Here is a 24,277-nt window from a genome sequence, read left to right on the forward strand (position 1 = left end):
ACAAGTTTGCTGTGCCAATAGGAAAGATGAGATTTAGAGCAGAAAACCACCTTATCATAAACACTTTTGGTCTTCTTAGTGCAGCCTGGGAGGTTTACTCGAGGCTTACAGGCATTTCCACTGCGGTGAGTTTGGAGAGGTCAGTGGAGCAGAGAGAGTGTTGGGCTGAGGGGAAGATAGCCAGGAGATGAAAGGGAGGAAGGAAGGAGTGACTGGATTGGAAGGAATAAGAACTATCTGCTTTTATACTGGGGTGGGAAAAGTGGTGTGATTTGAGGTAACAAAAGATGCTAAGGATTTTTTTAAGTGTAGTGGGATTCACTGGTAAATCTTTAATCATATAGTTAGGATGTCAGATTAAAAAAGTGATTCAAAATCTACAATGAAAATGCAAGGTTGTTTAAAGAGTTGTGAACGTGTTTTATTAGCATGATGCTTTGCGGCAAACAGGTGAAAATCCTTTGGAGATGCTCTGAATAAATTGCTGAAAAGCTCTTGGATCTTGCTGGGTGGTAATCTGAAACAGCAACAGGAATAGGGCAGAGTTCAATTCAGGTAAAAAAGGGTAACAGTATGTGAGTTTTTAAAATTATCATTGTAATTTTAAAGACTTGCAGGCTAAAACTCTGTAATGCTGAGTACACACACGTAGAATGAAATTTAGTCCCTCCCTAGACCAGCTCACTCTCTGAATAGATATGAATGCTGCAGAAGAGCAATCAAGGTAGCTTGTTCTTTGTCCTCACATAAGTGAAGTGGAATTCAGGAGTGACTGCAGGTTTCCTCATGTGGCTACAGCCACTAGTTTGCATAATTTCCCAAATTTCCTGTCCTTATTGATATCCTACTCCATCTTTTCCACACTATAAAGGAGGAAAAGTTCTATTGTTAGGGAGGATTTATGACTAATTTCTAAAGTTTGGTGGATTACTAATACTTAAGCAATTACATATCTTTAAGTATTTCAAAATCACAGATCTTTGGCTAACAATAAACAATAACAATAAACATTTCTTACGTCTTGAGACTAGTATTCAAGTATTCAGCTAGTTGTTCCTGGGCATAAGCCTTTCATTTTAAGTTTATGTTCTTTTCTGGAGCCCAATTGAACAGCATATTTCTCATTTTTGGAAAAAAAAATATATATATATTTGAATATTTTAGAACATAGCACACAGGAAAATATTTAGAGTTCTCCATATGTAATGTATGTCACAATTGTATACATCACATATTTTTCCCCTCTTCTCCTGGCTTCCTCAATCTCAAGATATCTCCAAAAGGGACTTCTCATTTTTCTTCCTAGTCCAAAAGTTTTGTGACAGTAACTTCTTACACTAACAGAGCATTAGCACAGCTCACTTTAGTTAAGGCAGTGGTATATACCATGCTTGCACTAGGATATGAATGCAAATACCTGTTTCCTTTGAAGTCAGGAAACCCCACCATTTACTGTCTGAAAATGGAGGTGAATTCTGAATCACGAACGTCAAAGGAACCTAAACTCTCTCATTGACTAGAAGATCCTGATTTAAGACTCAATACTATCTTGGCTTCCATGAAGGCTTAGTAAGGTAAAGTGCTGCAGGTTGTTTTCCAGGCATGACAGAAAAATGTGTAATCCTCTGTTCACCTCTGTGATACTTTCCCCTTAAAGCTCTGCTCACTTTATAGTAGGAACCACTGCTGTAAGAAAATTCATAGAGTGAATAGAAAGCATGGTGGAATTAGAAGTAGAATTTTTCCTGTTTTGTCTTATTTTATATCTTTTGATCTTGTGTCTGTCCTGGAGGTGATATTACTGTGAAAAGTTTGTGGTAAATCACCAGGGTGAGAAAGGAGCTTAGCTCTTTGAAATAAATGTAGTCAAATTCCTATTACACCCTTTGTGATCTGATAAAAACAAATTTAACATGCAAACCATTGCAAAGACAAATACATGCAGTTAATCCACTTACTTGCAGACTTGAACAAATATTGACAGAAGTACCATACCTGTGAGTAATGACCCACCACACTGATGACAGATCATAGCCCTGACTAGAGCTTGTACATGAAAATACTGTATGTACAGGGCTTAGCTCCATTTTCTCTACACTGAAATGTGTTTCTTCTTTTGCATTAAAATTTATCAAGTCAAAGGATCTGATCTTCCTGGGTCAGGTGTCAGAAGCTGCTTCTGAATTCTGCTTTAATGGTGTTTGCTATAGAGTGGTCACTTCTGGTGTAGCTATATTACATGTTCCAGTCAGACTTTACATGGCCTGAATGAGGGTGTTTCTCTCCAGTGTTAATAGAGAAGTACCAAGAAACTAAGTGCTGATTTTAAGAGACATACTTAAGTGCATTTCACACTCTTCTTCTTCAGCTCTTCCATGTAATTCCTGATTCCATTTTGGGCAGGATACTATGGACTAGGTGTGAGAAGTTTTGTTAAATTGATGTAAACCAGAATACATGTGGAATCCCTTCTGTAAACTGCTTTTTGTAAAATAACCCATCCAGTTTTATAGATGATAGAGGATTTGATGTGCTGTGTGTAGTAGAAATAGCCTACATTTTGAAATTACTATTTCCACATTTTTGCAATATAGAGAAGTTTCAAAATGCAGCAGTATTGTTTTTGTAATGGCAATGGTTTGAAGATATTTGTAAAGGTAAATTTTGTGAGGAAAGATGAAAAAAACAGGCATAATGATGAAAATTCTTAGGTTGGACAACACTCTCTTTAGTTAGGAATAGTTTGGATACTTACAGGTTCCTAAATTGCTTATACTATCCTCTTGTTTTCTTTCACTCTGGCTTTTCATCCTGGAGCTCCAGCCCCCCACAAAGGATGTTGAGTCTGGATGGGCTAGTATCATCATAGATGAACAGAGGAAAAGATAAACTCTTAATTTTAGAAGAGAAACTGCCATCCCACATGTTCACCAAATACTCCTTCCTCAGTACATCTTGTATGCCTGCTTGATGGGGAGCCACAGGCTTCAGTGTATCTATCTGGCTCTTCTAATGGTATGTTTTGTAGGTGTGATGCCAGTGTACAGCATACCACCCCTCAAAGCACAGGTCTCTGAGTCTCCTGCTGAGCATCCCTGAAGTTGCTAGATTCCCATCAATAAAAGGCCTGCCACTAGAAGAACTAGTCAGAAGCATAATGTTAGATTTCAGGATAAATTTTTAGAAAGATCTTTCTAGCAACCAGTCTACTCCAGAAATAAAACAACTCTCCTCCTCTTTCCCTTTCCCATCCCAAGGCAAAGAAACAGCTTCCCATCTGCTTTCTTGGAAGGCTTACATTTGCCTGCAAAGAACCATAATGTCAAAACCAGCAAGAAAAGACATTGCAGGTTGATTCTCTTCCCCATATATTTTTACCAATTTTCTTCCATCCAGATTTGGAGTGAATATTTCCTCCAATCATGTTATACCTTTTTCTTTTCTTTTTTTTAACATATGGAAGATATGTCTGATTTTAATACATCTCTAATTACATTCCATAGCTTGCTGAAGTGAAGCTAAAATTATGCCTTTTCTGATGATAGTGAATCAACTTTTCTACCTGTGTATATGAAGGTGAATATGAAGGCTTGTGTCCTCCTGATGCCATTGACTGAGGAATGCTGAAGGAAGTCTGCAAAGGAAAGTCTTCTCTTATCACTTGGCATTTCTGACTTGCTAATCTGATTTCAAAGAAAAATTGTTTATAGGAGTTCCTGGTTCAGATCCTCTTCCTTGCTAAAGTTGATGTAAAAGCACGTGCAACAGTAACTGGATGAGCAAGTCAAGCTTGCTGAGTTTCAGATATGCTAACAATTTACTGATTTAGCAGCTCTCGGATGCCAGTTAATAACCAGAGAAATAGCAATCTATTCGAAGTTACTGAGTCAGACAATTTGACTTCTTCATGTACTGCTGCCAAAACCCAAGTCTAGGTGATGTTCCAACTCAACAAGTCTCTTTGTCAGTGATTATATTTATCTGATGCTGCTCACTAGGTGGACTGATGAAAAAAACAGCCTGTATTTTCTTCCCTCTACCCCACTTCTCCTTCACTTCTCATAGCTACTTACATGGTTTTATTACCCACACTGTCTGTCTCTTGCAGCATAGTCTGATACAGTGAAAGAGGAATGCAAGTCAAGCTACATTTTTTGTGTCCATTCAGACTCTTCCTGGTAGCAAGGGGGAAGTATCAGCAATTACAGCCTGCACTCAGACACATCAGAGAAAATACCTGCTTAGAGAAATTGTTACCTTTCACAGGATCGCATGGTATAGTTAGAGAAGGTGATGAGCCCACCAGACTTCAGACAGAATAGTTAATGTTTTCCAGATGTTTTCCTTGTATTTCAAATCAAGCTTCCAGTTCACTGTTGAAGAGTTTGTGTTCCTGACAACATATAAAATGTAATACAGGAAATAGACATCTGTGGCCACAAAACAGAATACCCAAACATCGTTGGTTTTTTTTTTAACCACTATATAAAACCGTCTCCTTAAAGTATTGACTTGAGTTTAAGAGACAGAGGCCTTGGGAAAGTCAATAATAGGACTCTTTCTTATTTACGCCATAGTAGCAAAGGCTTCACCTTCATGATGTCTTTAGGAATTCTACCCAAGTAGTCAGTAAGAATCTTGATGTCCATACCCTTGGGCATGCCCACCAACAAAAAGTCCCCCTCAGTCAGGGTTAACAGGAAGGTGGAAATATTTTGGGAGACTACAAAATTCAATTCTGCATGGCTGGTGTCAGCACTCAGAGCCTATGGGGTCAGTCAGTCAGCTTGTCTGCATCTATAGCCAGTGGCAAGCCATATTCCTTTATGGTAACACTGACTATACATCAGATCCCTGCAAAAACAAATGAACAAAAAGACATCACCAGAGGTGGGCCACTTGCATCCTGTTGGCACAATCCATGTTCACGGTTGTTGTTATTTGGCTCCATTACCTTGAAGAGACGAGGAGCAGCTGTGCAGGAAGTGTTGCCCACACCACCTAATGCTTCCTCCTGTACAAACAAATGGTGAGCTGTACAGCCTGGTTAAAGGCATGTACAGTAGTGCTGGAATCTGTTCTCATCATGTACAAGGATAGCCACAAGACATCAAATGTGTGCTGCCACAACTGGTGGGCAGACTGAAGATGCCCTGTAGCTGGGATCCGACCTCCACAGCTGCCAATATTGCAGAGTTGAATGACAACCAAACACATACATCTGTTAGGCAGCAGTCCCACAGAGGGAAAAGAAAAAGTAGTATGGGCTGTTCTTCTTGACTGAAAACAGTTAGCTCCAGTTTAAAAAAAAATAAAACAAATGCAGTTACTTTAATTCCATTATAAAATGTTTTTAAACCCTTTTCCATCAATTATTCTAAAATTACTTACATTTAGGGTTGTTCCTTTATTGATTTTTCTGTTTGTCACTTATCAGAACTTTCAAAAAGAAAGTGAAACTCCTTCTGTGCCACATGAAACTCCACTATGCCAACACTGAGCAAAAATGTAACAGGGTATAAGCCCAAAAGTACAAGAGAAAATATGAAAGTAAAAGAACCTCTGTCATCTTATTATTGTATTTGTCCTAAAGAGAAGGCCTTGGAGATGTGGAAAGGAAGAGAAGGAAATCAAAGGAGGAAACAAAAATCTGACCATTTAAAACATTCAGAAGAATATTTTCTAAGTATTCTTGAAGGAATGAAAGTGTGTTGGGCTTCAGTGTAAACCAATTTCAGACATCTAATTTTTTATAAGCTTGTATGTGCATGTGTGTGTGTGTGTGTTTAAAACTGTAGAGATTGATACATAAGAAAGTCAAGTATTTGGCTTAGAAAATGAAAAGCTAATATGAGATGCCAAGTTTTAGCTGTGTGATTATTACAGAGGAGGGTGAAATTAGTTTGTAGATATAAACACCATACTATGCCTTCAAAACTAAAGATATCCAGACAATCTCTGGCTGCCAAGCCTAGTTTCCTCTGGAACAGACTGGCCACACTCATGTTGCAAAGCTCTTGACATGGATTTCCTCTGGGTGCTATGTAGGTCTTCTATATCACTAAAATATAGGTATTCTGTGTTTGGTTTGTGCCTTTTTCAGTCTAAAGTGCACAAATCAACAAGAAGGAAGGGGAGCATCTTATAGCATAATGTCAAACACTTGAGTTGTGAACCTTGGGTCTAGGGGACCCTTGGGTCTTGGGACTAGGACATTTGATGATTTAAGACCTGGTTGGGTCAGGACTAAATGCTAAAGGACCTTGTAGGTCAGAGGGAGCTGGTCCTAACATGGGCTTCTCCATTCTGCCCTGGGAAAGAAGTTCCCAAATGGAGGTATCCCTCAAATCCAGGTTTCAGCCTAGGTGGAGTTAGTGTGTTTCCAAAAAGAGCCTGGAAGTAAACTGGCATACACACAAAGTGAGAAAGGAATTGAAACCGGAATAAGTATGAGGATGTAGAAACTCGGATTTCTTGTAAGGGAACAACTAACATCTGATTTACCAGGATCACAGCACCAGAGATGTGGAAAAATTACACTTGCCAATATATATTTTGATTTATTTTCTTTTTTTCTGTGTTGCACTGAATTTTTTTGGCAGACTGCCCACCTGCCAACCTGTGTTGGCTTGCAGAGACAGTCTTTAGGCTGAACTGCAAGTAAGGGCTTTTCAAATCCATGGGTGGATTTCAGCCAGGTGACAAACACACGGAACCACCAAACATGGTCCTGTTTATTGCAGTATCTCTCTGCCTAGAAATGCCCATTTCTTTTTGGTCAAAGTACGAGCAAATATTTGAAGTGATGTGAAAATGGGGTCATATAGATTCTTAAAAGAGCTTGTTGCTCTGAATCATTGTTAGTAACATACAATGCTTTACTCAAAAAAGTTTGGGTAGTTTTCATTATGAAGTGCATGAGATGTGAGGTAACAAATGGGGAGATACTTTGCAAGATTGAATTTGCTTTACAATGCACATACCTGTATTTTTTTCTAGTGACTGCAAATGTGGTAAAACATGCCAACTCAATAACACAGCAGTTTTCAAATAAACAGCTCTCATTCGCAGTTGTTTACTGTTACGTCTTTAGTGTCTTAGCGTAAGTTTAACTTTGATACAAGCTGACCAGACAACAAGAGAAAATTATTTCTTTAATGACAATGCTCATTTTACTACTTTATGTTAATTTCAAGCCTGAGGTATTTGAAACATTCATGCCTGGCAGTGAATTTCAGAATTTATTTTAGTGATGAAAAGAGTTCATAGTCAGATCCAGCACCCAATTTACCCAAGATGATATATGCAAACATAGGATAAAAGACCTCACTGAAATGCAGATAGGTTTCTAAAAGCTGAAACTGCCTCAAGACAAATACTTGATATATTAGTAAGGAGCTGCCTCAAGACAAATACTTGATATATTAGTAAGGATCTGTTACTTAAGAAGGAGAACAAATCTTAAACCACATAAGTAGGATTCAGTTGCCTGAATATAGTGCCAATGAAAAGGTCTTGTGGTCCTTTAAATGGCTCAGAATACCTGAGAATTCAAGCCTGTGGAATGAGGAGGTGAAAAAGAGATTGAATGGGTTGTTGCCCCTGTCTTTTCATCCAGAATTCTCTGATAATACAATTACAGCTGAGAGGCACCTATGTTAATTGTGAATGCTTTCTTTGCAGCCTATTGGCTTTAGTAGTGTGGGGGATGGTCTTTTGCAGTTTTTCACATTACTTGAAGCTCAAGCTTCAGGTCATTTTGTAGGGTACACTGTGAGGTTTTGGTGGTTTCTTTTCTTGCAAATTTATAATGAACATAATAGGTTTAAACTTTAAGGTTTATTAATTTCCTGTGCCAGCTGATACTTTCTCTTCTTCTAGCCATTCTTGTTGCATTGCTGCCTGGAATTATTTCCCTGTTGCTGTTGCTCCTTTTTTAAAAAACAAAGTTATTTATCCATTGGACACAATGTTTAATACCATTTCTGGCGTAAGACAAAACATTATACTCGAAAGAAAGAAGCTAAGAAAATTCCAAGGCACTTATTGTCATGCAGGAGTACAACACCAAAGAGTTAGGTACCTAAGAGCTGTAGAAAACCAAAGCTTGCCAAAAGTCATACCAGAATTCAGGTATGAAACCAGAAGCCATCACAGACAGATCTGGAAGATAGGAAGTCCAATGCTGACTGGCATCAATTCTGAGGATAAAATTTTGATCAAACAGTGAAGAACTTCGTTCATAATGTTCTTTTTTCTTTACCTAATACAAGAGAGTTGGCGGCCAGTTTAACCACACAAAAGTCGGTGTTCAGAGAATGCATTCAGCTTAGCTAAATCAAATTCACAGATATGTGGCAATTGAAAATCAGTGGAACTACAGCTGTTTATCAGAAATTAGATCCTGAGTTCAAAATGTCACACAGCACTGGCAAGGCAACAATAGCAAATCATGTTTCGCAGAATTACTCTCAACAGTAGCCATAGCTTAAAATGTGGTTAAAACAGCATTTTTTGAAGGTTAAAGAGGTGCTCACCTCTAAGAACTCACTCTTGCTTTTAAGTAAACAGCACTTACTATGCCTATATCTTTAGACTCTATAATGCATTGCATTGCCTTTGTGATAGATATCCTATTGACTCTGTGTGACTCATATTTTATGACCTCACCAAAGAGGTAACACCCTCATTTGATAAAAGGCTGTATCAATTAAGAAAAGCCCTGCTCTGTGATAACCTGATTAAGAGCTGAGTACTCAGGGTGGTGGTGTCAGCCCTTTCATTTCTAATCACTTCTGGTTTCTTGAGCAGCTTTATGGAATTATCCAGCCTTTGGCAAACTTTTGTATGATGCCTACTGCACCTAAAGATAAATTATTCTCTATTTGTTCAATTTGCTGCAAGGTGAGGCCCATCTGCTGGTAGGGATCTGTTTTCTAAAGACTTAGTATCAGAAGTTTCATTTTGTATTTGAGTGCCCTTTTAGGGCTTTTCGTAATTTTGTCATCTTTAGAAGTCAGAAAAGGGAAAGAAAAAAAGAAAGAAGTAATGCAGAAAACTGAGTTTTAAGATCACACACATATATGCTGGCTTATAAATTCTCTGGCCAGAAATGTCAGCCATTTATATCAAATTTGAGAAGAAAATCTCAAATCCAGAACTGGAAGCAAGGTTAACCTTGTTTGCATAATCAACGAGTGTAGATCATAAAATACATTTGTTATTCCCACAACGTGGCCAAACCCTTCCCTCTGTGAATGTGTTTCGTACGTCACTATCATGGAGTAATGGAAAATTTGATACATATTGTAAGACATACTATTACAGCTTAAGTTCCCTTTTCCAAGGGTGGAAACATCTAGGGGGAAAATGCCATGTACTTTGCTTCATAGTTTGGTTCTCCTTTTGTTGCCCCCCTTTGGATGTCTAATCTTAGGATCAGTGTTAAACTTTTATTAATGTGGCCCTTTTTTCTGTTTCAGTTTAAACAAGAAAAACTTCTGATAATACTGATGTAGATTGCAGAGAGGTTTTGCTCCTTGGTAACCAGCACTTAGTAACGGGTGGTGTAATCAGGAGCTGCAGGTGGTTCTGTAAGCCATTAGTGGACCACAGGGGCTTGGGGTAACAACACACCTAACAACGTGGCGGCAAACCAGAAAGCATTGTGCTCCTTTTATTTCGTTGTTGTTATTACGGTTTGGGTTTTTGTTTAAGATTCAAGCCCGTTTGTTTAAAACCTTTCTGTTACTGAGCTGGCTTTTGCTGTTAGGATGACTAGTTTTACTTCATGAGCCTAGACCCAGTTCAGAGCATGTTTCCTCTGATAGCTACTTTTCACCGCTATTTTAGAAGCTATTAAACAACATCCACTCTCTTAGGCAAAGACTGTTAGAACAAAATTCATTCCTCCCAGAACCTCCTTATTTCAAGTCACACAAAGTCCTGTGTCCATTCTCAGATTGAGTATGGATTAGGTCATGTCCCTTTTCTAAAACAGAGACACCTTTTTTACCTCTGGTCCCTTTCGTATTTTCAGGTCTCGTGAAGCATGTGTCACACTGGCCAAGCAATGCTTAGGTGGAAGAGGTACCTGCAGACATCTGACACTAGAATCATCATTTCTTGCATAAAACCTCCCTTAGCTGACTTAGACGATCAGAAAAGCAGTTGCTAGCAGACAAGTAGCAGTTATAACAATATATACAATAATATACACAACTATGCAATAATCTTTAAATATTCTACGTTCATATATCAGTCATGCCTCAGTGAAACGTTTGGACAGTATGCATTTTTACATCAGTCTTCAGAGTAACTTATGTGAGAGCCTGAAGGTGGAAAAGCTGATAGTGCCAGCAGGCTTTGAAAGAAGAAAGTGCCTAGAAAAGCTCTTGAAGTGTTGAGAGAGCATGATGTCAGATAGAAACTACAATCTAGGTAGATCAGACAGGGGTGGGATCAAAACAGCTACTTGCCAGTGTGGATGTTATGGTCTAACAAATAGTCTACTGAAAAGAGAAGAACTTAAAACATGGGAATAACTGTGAATCACAAGAGATGCTTACAGAATATTGTGAAAACAGGGCATGTGTAAGATATATGTGTTCCTCTGAGATATCTTGGCCATACTTTACAATATGCAGTTTAGAAACTTCCTGGAACATGAAAAACAGCAAGAAAAGAAACCATCAGATATTTATAAACAAGGCTAAGGGGCCTCATGAGCCTTCTTTTCTCCAGGCTAACCAATCCTAGCTGTCTCAGCCTCTTCTCACATGATAGATGCTTCAGTTGCTTAATCATGTCTGTGGCTGTTCACTGGGCTTGCACCAACAACTCCGTAACTCTCTTACAGGGAGCCCGAAATTGCACACAGCACTCTGGATGTGCCTCACCAGTCCTGAGTAGAGGGGAAAGATCCCTCTCCCTCTCGATCAGCTGGCAACACTCTGCACAATGCAGCCCAGGAGGTTGGTATGACATAAATTGTTCTGGAAGTACGTGGATAGGTGGGACAATGTAAAGTAAAGCATTCTGGAACAGTGGGCAAAAGCAGTTGAAAGCTAATGAGGTAGCTCACATTGCCCCTTTGGATGAGAGTACCACCCACTACTAGGCAGCAACACAACAGAAGCTGTATTCAAACTCAGGACATCCATATAAGACCTAAGGCACAAGTACCATAATGATAGTCCCTGCCCAGAATTGTACCAGGATGTAAGGACATATGGCAAGGAGACAGTCTGGTGAAGTTAGGACCAGGCACCTCTGAGAGTATACTAATTGTATCACATCATACCTTATCATATCTTATAGATACAAGTAAATATATACACATACATGTACAAGCAAAGGCACAAAGGAATGTACTGGCAAATCTGTAAAGAAGAGGAAAGTTTCCTCAACTAGCATGATCACACTGGTAAATTTATAGTCTGGTGGTGGTGAGAAATCCTTCAGGTATACCACAGGTCTGCATGGATCCTGAACTGCTTAATAGTGTATTGAAAAGCCATCATTAGACCTTGTTGGTAGATGTACTATCTGATTTATCCTGGGCAAAATTTCCAGAGGGGGTGGTGGTACAGTAAGTTAAACGATCCATCCGTTGCATACCTTTCATTTGGTGTCAGTTGTGGGTGATAAACTGATCCCAGAGTTCAGTGTAAACTGAACCAGGAATATCACAAAGACAAAGAGCTTCTGTTTTGCAAGAAGTAAATACTGGGGAAGAGTCAGGATAAGATTTTCTTATCAAGCAAATAAGGGATGACATACATTTACAGTGAAAGCAGCAGATGGAAACCGTAGCAAACTGAAATAACAGTTACCAGTTCTGGAATTAAGCAGTAGGGAGATGCTTAATCAAAACTAGAGGGTGGGATCCAGAACTTCTAGAGATCTTTATACATCATACACACCCCATTCTTGTCCTGTAGTTTTGTTTCTGCTGAAAATGCTTTTAGTTGGTTTTTTTTTTCCCCCCTCTAGAGTAGTATGTTTGACCCTGTGAGCATCCAAAAATTGTGTTTTCTGGCCTTGCCAGACACAAGCCAGCCACTGACTGCAGAAACAGTATTTTGCAGAAGAAGTCGTGAGTACGCACAGACACGTGATCTGCATTACTAAGGGCACTTGCCAAAGTCAGAAAAAAGAAATATTCCTGGTCAGTCAAATCACTACAACTTTAATCATCAGGAGATAGTAGAAAAGATCCCTTTTTTAAATAGCAACCTTGTTTGCAATATGTTTTATACAATAATAATGCGTTCCCTGGTGTAAACATCTGTCTGTTCTTAAGAAGATTTTTTGGACCTTTGGCCAGCTGCAATCACATTTTGCAGATAGCTAGACATCTTGAGTTTCTGTAAAGCTAGAAAAATTAGTTAGCCATGTAAAAGAAAGAAATTTCAAGACCTTTCACTGCAGAAGAAGCTTCCGTATTAATTTGCCCCTTATCGCACAGGGAATAAGAGCTTCAATTCAAAATACTTATATGTTGGAAACAAGGCTTAATTGCCCAACACCTTAAATCTCTGACCTGATAGGTGAATTTTCTGTTGTTTGTTAATGTAAATACTGACTGAAAGCTGGCACATTCCTAACGTTCTTAACTTGAATGAATGATGTTAGCGTAGTTCAAATAAAATTCTATTTAGTGTAACTCAGAGTTTCAGTGGACCAAGAAGACAGAACCCTCTAGGAAACCAGACTTTATTAGGTCTGATGCTTGTGGAATTCATGAGGTTTTGCCCTGGAAATAAATTAATCCACTATGGTTGTCCCTCACTGTGTACCACTGTTCTGAGAAAAATGAATGACCTTTAGCTGTAAAAAAAGATGTACTTTTCTATGCAATCGTGTACTTTCCAGGCATGAGTCATGAAGACACTTTCAAATCTCCTGCCCTTTATTCCCCACTCTTCCTTCTCTCTGAGACTGAGAATGCCCTGGTTGTCTGAAGCTCTTGCGTTTTGTTGTTCTATCTGTGCACACCAGGATAACATTCTTGCTTGTCTGTGACTCATCTTACTGCTTTCAGGTCTTTGTTCCTGGTATTTTTATTGAACTGTTATTCCTCCTTTATAAATTCAGACTGAACTTCAATTTTTCTTTTGTTTGGTAAACCATTGTTAATTCTTAACTCTTAATTTCAAAACTCTTTCTGGAGTATTCAGTCAGTTCTGTAGCTTTCTCTTTGGGTCACATTGTTAAAGCCAGTGTACATAGAAGGTTATTTCGAGAGCTACAAAACTTGATTAATCTCACAAAAAAACAAAAACAAAAGCAAAACCAAACAAAAAACAACAAGGCAAAAGAGTTTCAGAACCAGCTTCCTCCACCTGCATTCATGAGCAGGGTTACAACCCACACGGTGCATTAGAAATTGCCACTATCAGAAATAAGTCTGCTATCTTATTGGCTTGTTTTCCACTGTCACTCATCGCTATAGCTATGGAAAGAAATGCTCCTGAAATCTTTTCTTTCATCCTTATATAGTGTCTTATCACCCCATTTCCCCAGTGGGGTCATTTTCTTTTATTTCTATTTTTTTTCATTATGCACTTTACTCAGAAAACAGTTTACACCCAAATACAGTTATATTTAGAGTGTTCTTGAGAGCTGAATAGTAGCATCTGCCCTGCTTCTTCTCAGCCTTTTTTTTTCGTAAGCCATGTGTTGAAAGGTGAATCTCTCAGAAAAACTCATAGCAGATTCTCTGTACAGTAAGTAAGCAATCATTTGCACAAAATCACAAGCATGGCCTTCCAAATGAAAAATTGAGGAGCTAAAACCAGTTCACTACCATGAGGTTGCAAACTGCAGTAAGAAGACCAATATAGACCCAATTCAGATGTGAGTATTCTCCCTCAGGCCTGTCTGTGGGAGAGTGAGCACTGCTTCCTTTTACAGATGTGTGTTGAGACAAGGAAGTCTCCACAGCTGCTCCTCCTCCCAGTAAAATGCATTGAAAACCTGGTCTAAAGTGTCTTCTCACGGACTTGGAACCTTTGGAGGTAAGCTTGGTCTTGGACAAGTTTTGATACTTCTGGTAGAGGGGGAAATGTGGGAACAGCATACAGGTTCTGCAGCCTCTTCTGATCTCCCAGGCAGCTTTTCCCAGGTGAAGTCATTAACATATCTGTGATGATGTTCACACAGACAAAAACCTGCACAACACAGTGCTGTACACAAAGGTTCTTGTCTCCCTGCAAAATGACATCTCCCTTCTTGCTGATGTTAGCCATAGACATCTTCTGGACAGTATTTTGGCTTTGTCACATGCTCAAAGCCCAGTCTCATAGGTGACTTTCTGCTAGTCTCTAGCCTTGTATAAAAATATCCCCCTTTTCACATTCTGCTGCCTGAAAGAAAAGTCATATTGACCAACATTTCAGGAAACAGGGACTGCTCTGTCACCCCCATAGTGCACAGGAAATGACTTTACACTCTGGAAATTGTGTTTGAAAGCCTGTAGTTAAAGAGGTACTATTTCTTTAGTCAAATGTTTGGTGGAGAGTGGGCAGGCACTTCTCTGTCAGTGTATCAGGTGCAAAAACAGACACACCTTCTCAAATGCACGTATAGCTCCTGGGAAAGCAGGCTGGGGGAATTTTAGGTATCCATGCAACAGTATTTTCATTTGTGTTGTTCCTGGTATGACATCCACATTTTTTCCTTTCCTCTTCTTAATGCACATGCAAAGGTGAAAGAAAATCTGTTCATAAATGATTTATCAAAGTGCTACGTTATCTTTAGTCCTTCTAGTGGATTTGTCAAGTAATGTGACATACTGTATTACACCACAAGAGTTACTGGACTTTGTCATGCTCCTGCGGCAGGCGGGGGAGGTGGTGGTGTATGTTGGGTTGTGTTACCAGCAGTGTAGATTTTACTGTAGGTTTTGTGTGACATGGGCATTCAGGTTCATTTCCTGGTACACACATTTGTAAGGGCCTCCTCAGTAAGTCCTTCAGCCGCTGAGCAGGAAGTCTCTAGTTGTGTTTCAGTTACAACAACAAAGTCTTCTGAAAACTACAACGCATTAAATAATACAACTTTTTTGTTTTCATTTGCCTGGGGAGGGATATTTTAACTCCACAACTTCAGTGTGTTCAGCTCCAACTTCCTTCAGTTTGCTTCTCAGCTTCCAGTTAACTTACTAAAGATGTAAAAATCCAGGAGACATTTCCAGATCTTGTGTCCTGATTTTTTTTTAAAGCAGAGTGCTAGCAGCAGTGGAGAGTATGGTCTGACAGCCTGTGGCATTAGAAGGTGGGAAGGGGCAAATGGGGAATGAAGAAGACTTGATGTTTCTGCCTTAGGAGAAGTAAGGAGCAAAGCCTGCTGGAGACCAGGTAACTAAGGACAGATGGGACAAATTCAGAGGCAACTTAAAAAATTAAGAAAGCTGTTTCAAAACTGATCTGAGTTGGAAGAAGAGACCAGAATCTGTAGCAAATGGTTTCTCTTCCCAGAGCAGCTTCAAAATTCTGAAGTTTGCCATTTCACAGTGAGGCCCTCTGCATGCACACTCGGCATGGCTTTCGCTGGAAGAGCAGCCTGCAAGATCTGGACTTAGAATTGATTGTGGTTCCTTCCTTCTTCCTTATATCATGGCTTGGGTTTGGTTTTTTTTTTGTAAATTATGGCCTTTGCGAGAAAGATTTTTTTCCAGAAAAAGGGATTGAGAAGGGTAAACAAAAGAGTTAGAAGTCTGATTTTCCAAAAAAGGACATTCTGCTTATCAAAAAAATAGAAACTGCAATAGTGAAATGGGTTTCATTTTAATATAAAATAATATCTGTCTGTTGCTGATAGGAGGGAGGTGATTAATATACTACTTTTCTTCTTAGTGTAATGAAGCCTGAGATTGTATTTTCCTTGCTGACTTAAACATAGCTGATGCCTCCATGCCCCTGTATTTCATGCAATTCTGACTCACTTACTAAATAATAACCTTCCTTATATTATTCCTCTCAAGTTTTTATTTTATCTATGTGTAGCTAAGGAGGCAACATGCCTTACAAGTTACCGAACAGAAAACAAGTTCAATGGACAAAGACTGCAAAAATTACAAGAAATAAATATATGCAAGGAACATAAAGATATGTAAAACAGGAGTCAATCTTCAGCGTGCCTAGGTGGATGCAACTCTACAACTCTTATCCAGTTTGTCCTTTGACCTTTTTTTCTGACACAATAAAATTAAATTATATGGTACATGAGAATCCTGGAGATCCTTCCTGGTTTATGTGTCTTCTCTACCTTATTTCTGTCAAAAAAAAGTAAGAAAATATGGGCATGCTCTGAACGAGCCACCTAAACAGGCTCTATCTGCAATTGTTGTCAGCAGCTGCAGTTTCCCTAGGCTTACCTGGAGTTTATCTAGTGGAGGATCTGGTCTATTAAGTCTCTACATTTTAATGTTACATGGTAATATGTTTCATGTCAAAGTTTATCTCCCCACTAAGAAATTTTGTGAGTGTTTATTGCTGATGGAGAAACTATGTAACAGGGAAGTGCAACTTCTTTCCTGGTTCTAGTTTTGTTTGTGCGATTTTTACGGTAATTTCCAGCCATGGCTGTAAGATGAAGATATGCATAGTCTCTATTACATATTATATGCATCTTAGAAGTTGTATTGACCAAAGAGAAGGTCTGCCATCTATCACTGTGATCAGATGTGCTCGCAAGGCACTGCTGACAGACTGAGAAGCATGTTAAAATTCGCTTTACTATGTCTAGATGGGCAGAAAAAGCATTCCCCAAGAAACAGTAGGGAGGTGGGGTTTAAGGTAAATATAGGAAAAAAAGGAGAAATATAAATTAGGTTTTCTACTGAAAAAAATACCCCACAACCCAAAACCAAAAAAAAAAGCAAACAAAAATCATAAAGATTTGAAAAGACTGGGCTTTCTTGTTAGATTAATTTTTCAAGCTGGGTTTTCATTTTCTTATTAATATTTTTAAAATCTCAGTGTCTTGATAGATTTGGATCTGCGTAATAAACTGTGTGCACAGGCAAAACTTCCAGGGGATATCAGTTTGCATACTACTTTAATTTCAGTCTATGTGCTTTGATTTGCATATTTTTAAGGCAATAAATTGTGGAAAGGAATATTTTTATCTTTTAGCACTCTAAATTAGATATTGCTCAGATTTAAGGAGAACTGCTAGTGTTTCAAGGAGAAAGGAACCAGAATCTGAATCCAAAGTAATTTTCAGTGCTCACAGAAGGAGATGTCCTCCTTCACAAGCATTCAGTCTTCCACAGGCTGGAAACCCCTCTCTCCTACGTATGCCCTGTTCTCCAAGGACCTTTTTCCCTCCCTGCACTGTTCATTTCCTCAGGGTATAAAATAGTCCTTCCTCTCTGAATGAGAGGAATTGGTCCTGGCAGACTACATGTACAGTGTTCTCAAGTGCTGGCAGTCCAAGAAGCCCTTCTGTGATTTCTTGGGAATTGTTTCAAAGCAGTTAAAATAGGAAAACATCGAGCACAGTTTTACAGAGCTGCATCAGAATAATTCCAGCAGCCAAGACTGCAAATGATGTAAGTTGCCTTTGGAAATGATTGACTAAGTAGCACCTTCCAAGGAAAGTGCAAGAAACAGGCACCGAAAAGGAATAGCTCACTAGTATATAGTAAGCGGAATTTACTCCTACTTCTTCTTGGGCAATGGAGCCTGAAGGTTTGTATAGCAGTATCTGCATTACCTGTCTACCAGCCAAAGAGACCTGGCCACTTCATGCATGGGGTTAGGGGCTGTGGGGTGAACTAGCAGCTTTGTTTACTGCTGTTGATGTGGATGTAGCTGCCACATAGCTGAGCTATGAAAAAATCCTCGGTAATATTGCAAAGAGAGGAAGATAGATACACTGATTTGGAGGATATCCAAATTGGCACTAGAGACACAGAGGGTGATGAGCTTGCAGCAAGGGTTGGTAATTCTGGTGGAGTTCAGGGTGACGGGTGAGGGAGGATAGAGATGCATCATGCTGTGTATGAATCTATGTATGTAATTCTAATGAACCTGATATGGCTTGACTAAGTTAGCTTTGTCTATCTCAGAAATAATTTTGCTATTGTAGTGTAAGGAAATCTGGATTGAGACTAATACTCCAGCTGTAAGTAAACATGTTGGGTCAAAAGCATAGATGTGCTACTGTTCACGTAAATAGTGTTTTATCAGTTTGCTTAAGTGCTGACTCTAAGCTTATAAAACACTTGAATTCACCGTATAGCTTCAAGAAACAGCTTGTAAATAAACGTTCCTGATGAAGATTGATAAGCCACAGAGCCACAAAACCATTTTTGTTTGCCAGTTAAGATTCAGTGGCCCGAAGAAAAAGTTGATAAGGAAACATATTTGTTCTCTACAAATAGCTTCTTTTTATTTTTGGTAGTTCACCCATGTTTGAGATAAACACCAGATAAACAGGGATAGTTTCTAATTCTTTCTACATAATGCCCAAAGAAAGGAAACTGTGCCTTCAAGGTTTTGTGCTGCCTTTTTAACTGTACCACTTATTTAAGAAAATCTTGCCAATGAGTAGAAACCAGATGATTTCTTTTTTTTTTTTTTAATGAGAGATCTGAGAATTTCAGAAATAACCTAGAATGTGGTAATTTTCATTACACAGTGTCTAGTATGTTTCATGGCTTTATTTTCACTTGTTCAGATTACTTCAAAGAATCATTATACATTAGTAAACAAGTATTGTATAGTATACAGTGCATTCAGGTAATACTAGACAGTGTATACCCAGTGGTTCCCAGCCTACACTCAGCACATTCACTGTCAAGGCTTCACTCTCAATGCTTTGCATCAATCACCAAACAAGCTGACATCTGGTTTCCTAAACGCATGTCTACTCTGCTGTCACTCCAACAGAAGCAAAGTGCAGACATACCACAAAACCTAGGTAAAATGAATCTAAATTAGCCTGTACTGTTGCAGCTGATTTATAAAAGTATCTCTATTTTTTATGTAAGCTAAAATCTCTAAGGAGATATGCTGTCACATTAAGCAGGACTACTTTCATTTGATCTGAGCCATCTGAAGAGATGGGTACCTCTAGAAGATGATTCCTGTCTTTTGGGGTGACTAGGATAGGGGAAGTAAGGTGTTTATGTGGTCTTATGTGCCCAGACTTCAAATCCTCGTAGTTAAGTGAGAAGGGCCTTCTGCAATGTGGTCACACTGTTACTGTGCACTCAGGCATCCCTCCAAATCAGAACTAAATCAGTTTTTCATGTGAAAGAAGAGCCCAGGAAGGCCCCTTTTGGTTCCCATTGACAATTCTAACACAGTGGACTACAAAGTCTGATGTACTGTTGAAGACTTGCAAAAAAAAACTGAGAGCTGAAATTAGTAGCATGTGTCAGGCTTTTTAATACATCGGTATGTGAATGTAGAAGGCCGTCAGCTGGCCATTTAGAGGAATTTGTTCACTATATTAAAGCTTCTAACTCTAATGGCCATAGAGCTGTGCAAACAAAAACCAGTGAGAGGCCTTGCTAAAAGCTGCACAATTGTTCAGACAGACAAAAGAAGGTATGATCACTGAACATGAGAGTAAAATAAGAATATTATGACTTTTACCTTAATACAAGAACAGTCACATGGCTCCCTTTCAAGGAATAATAGAAGCAATTAACTTTGTAGTGCATTCATGTGGTAAGATTGAAATCTTTATGAATTACACAGTAAAGATAGTTTAGCATCTAATATCCTTTTAAGTCCAGCAGTATTTTTTGAGAGATTTACAAAGTTAATATTTGATATTATGTTTCTAATGATATTAATAAAATAAAAGTGATGCAATTTGAATGTTAACCAATAAAATAAGGGGTATAAAAAATAAACCAAATGCAAGCTCCATGAGAACAACTAATCAAATAACTCTTCCTATCCAAAATCTGCTATACTTGGTTCTCTTAAGCAAAAAACTTAGTGAGTATTAGAAAAAAAAACAGTTGTGATATGATGTTATTACTAAAAGCTTCTAGAGTATTAGTACTGCTTAAAATAGTTCATATTATACTGTAATAAATATTGTTATTGTACTGAAACATGATACTGATTTTAAAATACCCTAACCTGTCATTATTTCACAATGTATGCATGTATTTCTATATCATTGACTTTAAAGAGTTTGATTAGTTTGAAAGTCTTATTTAAATGTGTAGCTTTTACTCTACGTTTTCATACTTGTAATCTCTGAGTTTTTTAAAGATGAGTAGTCCTGATACTCCCAATATTCACTATGTATTGACACTGAGACTTCTAATATGCACCTTAACAGATGCTTGTGTGGGCTTTCATGACCACTGTTATTGTGTGTGTGTGTGTGTGTGTGCAGGTAAAATGTTTAACTTGTGAAGTTTAACAAGTACCTCTTAAGTCTGTTTTTTTACAAGCTCATGATCAAGAATTCCAATCCAAAAAAACCTCTGACCATTTTAGGGTTAGTAGTATAGTGTATTGCTTTCATGTAAACCCGAAACCGTTTGGAAAGATCCACAAGTGCCAGAGAACTGGCTTGGGAAGTTCTGCTTCTAACAGAACCCCACTTTTAGAAGCCCATAAGACACTCAGTGAAAATGGCATTCCTGAATGTCATTTTTACTGAGTAACTGGGAACAGGCTAGTATTTTTAAAACACTGTGTGATAGCTTAAGAGCTTCCATTGCATTTCCTTCTTCTTTTTTTTTTTTTTTGCTGTGTTTTGGGGTTTTTTTCTTTTGATTAGTCTAGTAAAAAACTTTCCCTTCTTCTTTATCAGCATTAATAATTATGTTTCAGTCACCAGACTGATGATGAATTGTTTTTTTTTTTTGCAGTATTTGGAGGTATTAAATCTGCAACTAGATATATACAGTAGATAGATACCAACTTGAAGTATTTGTGTTCTGGTGATGGCTGAAGGCCACTTTAACTCAGAGTTAAATTATATTTGCTGAAAAGTAGACACAGTGAAGTAGTAAACTGTGAACAATATTATTGTAAATTATTGTATAGAGCACCTGGTACATTCACGTTCAATTAGTCTATACTCTGATTCTTTCCCTGCAGACCTCCTTTTTTGATATCGTTTTTAGACTTGAATCATCAAGAAAGAGACCCATGCTGTCCATGTGGTCATTTTTTGTTTTATTTATTGCTGAATGGAAGTCCAAGCAAAACTTTGTTGTTTCAGCAGTGACCACCAGTTTTTAGTGAGATGCATTCTTAACGTCAGCCAAGTGGCCACTTGTAATGTTCAAAATGTTTTCACAGATACAGGAAAACCAATAAAAGTCACTTGGCAATTGCACAATGATTTATTTGTGTCTTAGCAGAAAGGCTGTTATACATTAAGTGGAAAAACTCATTCCTTTCTTTCTATTAACTGTAGTTTAACACCCCAACAATAAACATGTCCTTAGTCAATAGGTGCAGTGCCTGTGCAGAACTCCATCCTTGCAAACTCTTACAATTCTTCTAAGTCAAAATCCCAAATCAAGGTAAAGATAATAGACTTTAAAAACAATTTTCCCACCCCTTCTGTCCTAAAGCTGGCCATTAACAGTCTTTAAAACAACACCTGCAGCCCATTCCTCAGACAGTTCTAATATACCGAGGCAATTGCTCATGGAAGGAATGTAAGACCTAGTCAGCATCTTATGGGTTTATATCCCATTTGGATTTAAAAGGGCTCATTCAGCAAGAGCAACTTCAGCATCTGGAAAGCTGCTGCACGTTTTTGCTGTAAAACTGGTATGGGATACATAGGGTTACTTTCTACTACTGTATTCTAAAGAAATATGAAGCATTGGCAGGATATGCTTGTAACATTGTGGGGGTTTAAACAACCTAAATACTTCTAATTGATTTGCTATTGAAATAGTCCCAGGTGGCAGAATATGAAGCGGTATCATCTTACAGCTCCACGTGGAAGGTGCTGTCCCTTCTACATTATGGAAGAGAATGAGGAACTGAAGATGTTGAGGATGGGCTGAAAGAAGTGGTGGGCCTGTTTTGTTTCTGTGTCACACAAGACTGAAGGGGCTGCTGGAAGGGAAATGCTGCATTGCAGTAGATGTATTTTGCTCCAGCATATGCCAGTTGATCATTGTCAGTGTGCGTCAAGATACTGTCTGGAAACAAGGAGAATTTGGAAGAGAGACACCCATGTAGTGTGCAAAGTATGCGTCACAGAGCCCAATCTGTGGTCATCCCTTGCTGGGGAGTCTCATTCAAAGTTTTCCTTCTCTCTCCAGCAGCATTTTTTTAACCATTCCTTTGTACTACAAGGCAATTGATCATGGGGAGAACCTCAGTGTGTGATGTTCAGGTAAAGCGACTCATTGCGTAGGTAAGTGAAGTTCATTGCCATGGGGTGAATGTAGAGCTGATGTGGGAGGAAAGCTTGGGCTCCCTTCTTGCACAGGCAAAGCAACAAACCTTTCATTGCTTTCTTGCTTCACTGCTCCTCAGCCACCTCTAGGCTCCTCTCCCCTGCTGCTCTACATGATGGTCTTAAGCTTGCTGAGAAAGCCATGCATCAGCACTACTCCTCACTGTTCAACAATGGTTACCCTTTTCTTGGTTCTGCTGTAGGACCTGTCAGAAAACACAGATTGCTGAAAGCCATAGAGCCTTTCTGGAGACTGAGCTGCACTAAGGACATTTGTGCATCTGTAGCTTTAAGGTCTTTTTCTACCCCAGGTTGTGATGCACCATTTCTCTGACGTACTGGACTTGGAAACAGAGGAAGAAACAGAAAAGCAGAATATTGGACAAATGTATTTCCTCCCTTATATCCAATCTAAACTTCCCCTGTTTTAAGTTTTAACCCATGACCCCTTGTCCTGTCACTGCAGTCCCTAATGAAGAGTCCCTCTCCACCATCCCTATAGGTCCCCTTCAGATACTGGAAGGCTGCTAGGAGGTCTCCAAACAGCCTTCTCTTCTCCAGGCTGAACAGCCCCAACTTTCTCAGCCTGTCTTCATACGGGAGGTGCTCCAGTCCCCTGATCATCCTCGTGGCCCTCCTCTGGACTTGTTGCAACAGTTCCATGTCCTTTTTATGTTGAGGACACCAGAACTGCACACAATACTCCAAATGAGATCTCACAAGAGCAGAGTAAAGGGGCAGGATCACCTCCTTCAACCTGCTGGTCATGATCCTTTTGATGCAGCCCAGGATACAGTTGGCTTTCTGGGCTGCAAGCGCACACTGAAGCCAGCTCATGTTCATTTTCTCATCAGCCAACACCCCCAAGTCCTTCTGCGCAGGGCTGCTCTGAATCTCTTCTCTGCCCAGCCTGTAGCCTGCTATTGCTCCAACCCAGGTGTAGGACCTTGCACTTGGCATGGTTAAACTTCATGAGGCTGGCATCAGCCCACCTCAGAAGAGTGTCAAGGTCCCTCTGGATGGCATTCCTTCCCTCCCGCGTATCAACCGAACCACACAGCTTGGTGTCATTGGCAAACTTGCTGAGGGAGCACTCAATCCCACTGTCCATGTCAGCGACAAAGACGTTAAACAAGACCGGTTCCAACACCGATCCCCGAGGGACACCACTCGTTACTGGTCTCCAGCTGGACATTGAGCCATTGACCACAACTCTTTGTGTGTGGCCATCCAGCCAGGTCTTTATCCACCGAGTGGTCCATCCATCAAATTGATGTTGCTCTCCAATTTAGAGACAAGGATGTCGTGTGGGACAGTGTCGAACGCTGTGCACAAGTCCAGGTAGATGACATCAGCTGCTCTACCCCTGTGCATCAGTTCTGTAGCCCCATCATAGAAGGCCACCAAATTGGTCAGGCAGGATTTCCCCTTAGTGAAGCCATGCTGGCTGTCACCAAGCACCTTGTTGATTTTCATGTGCCTTAGCATGCCTTCCAGGAGAATCTGCTCCAAGATTTTGCCAGGCACAGAGGTGAGACTGACTGGTCTGTAATTCCCCGGGTCATCCATTTTCCCCTTCTTGAAAATGGGGGTTATATTTCCCTTTTTCCAGTCATTGGGAACTTCACCTGACTGCCATGATTTCTCAAATATGATGGCCAGTGGCTTAGCAACTTCATTCACCAGCTCCTTTAGGACCCGCGGATGGATCTCATCAGGTCCCATTGACCTGTGCACATTCAGATTTTTAAGATGGTCTCAAACCAGTTCCTCTCCTACAGTGGGCGCAAGGTCTTCATTCTCACAGTCCCTGCATCTGCCTTCCAAGACTTGGGTGGTTTGGTCAGAGCCTTTGCCAGTGAAGACC

At 39.4% G+C, this 24,277-nt stretch overlaps 1 long non-coding RNA gene across 3 annotated transcripts; it reads left to right on the forward strand.

Moving 5' to 3' along the window:
• The first annotated feature begins 500 nt into the window (after positions 1-500).
• Positions 501-22,801, forward strand: LOC130601077 (uncharacterized). 3 transcript variants are annotated; one of them, XR_008972583.1, is made up of 4 exons: positions 17,365-17,560; positions 21,440-21,517; positions 22,274-22,347; positions 22,722-22,801. It is a non-coding gene; the product is annotated as an uncharacterized LOC130601077 (long non-coding RNA). The 3 variants fall into 3 exon arrangements; XR_008972584.1 differs by lacking the exons at positions 17,365-17,560; positions 22,274-22,347 and adding an exon at positions 501-555; XR_008972585.1 differs by lacking the exon at positions 22,274-22,347 and having other exon boundaries at positions 17,367-17,560.
• Positions 22,802-24,277: the final 1,476 nt, after the last annotated feature.

This window comes from Pezoporus wallicus, unplaced genomic scaffold (genome assembly GCF_028554395.1).
Source record: "Pezoporus wallicus isolate ANWC-B61680 ecotype Strahan unplaced genomic scaffold, APGP_CSIRO_Pwel_v1 scaffold_6885, whole genome shotgun sequence".
Lineage (NCBI taxonomy): Eukaryota > Metazoa > Chordata > Aves > Psittaciformes > Psittacidae > Pezoporus > Pezoporus wallicus.